The sequence below is a fragment of the Penaeus monodon genome, chromosome 24 (genome assembly GCF_015228065.2).
Source record: "Penaeus monodon isolate SGIC_2016 chromosome 24, NSTDA_Pmon_1, whole genome shotgun sequence".
In the NCBI taxonomy this organism is placed as follows: Eukaryota; Metazoa; Arthropoda; class Malacostraca; order Decapoda; family Penaeidae; genus Penaeus; species Penaeus monodon.
The window spans coordinates 37,824,315-37,824,825 of NC_051409.1; the positions used below are offsets into that span (position 1 = coordinate 37,824,315).

At 50.7% G+C, this 511-nt stretch overlaps 1 protein-coding gene across 1 annotated transcript in view; it reads left to right on the forward strand.

Annotated features, from left to right (window-relative positions):
* The window catches only part of LOC119588964 (cGMP-specific 3',5'-cyclic phosphodiesterase-like), a 71,727-nt gene that overhangs the window by 48,684 nt on the left and 22,532 nt on the right, over nucleotides 1-511 (forward strand).

Below are 511 nucleotides of genomic sequence, written 5' to 3' on the forward strand. Positions count from 1 at the left end.
TTATTTATTTATTTATGCATGCACCTTCTCAGCAACATGGTATCTTATTGCAACCAAAATATATCACCAACGACCATGTTGACATCAACCGTCTCACTTGCACAGTGACCTTAACACAACCACCCCTCATACAACCATAACTACCCTAACCACTGACACTGCAACCATCTCACTATTTCCATTTCACCATCACCCTCCCCCCCCCTCACCTAACCACACCCGTCACCACACTTTCAGCCCTCTTCCCATCCTCTCCCCCACCACATCCCCTTTCTTTTCCCCATCTCACCACACCTATCACTACCACCTACTACCCTTACCTCACCACCCACATCACCACGTACATCCCCGCACATCCCATCATCCCCCCACACACACGCACACGCACTCGCACACACTCCATCATCCCTCTACCTATCCAGACCACCATCACCATACCCATCACGACACACACATCCCTCTCCCCACCCCCCATCACTACAGATTTTACCACACCCATATCCTTCCTCCC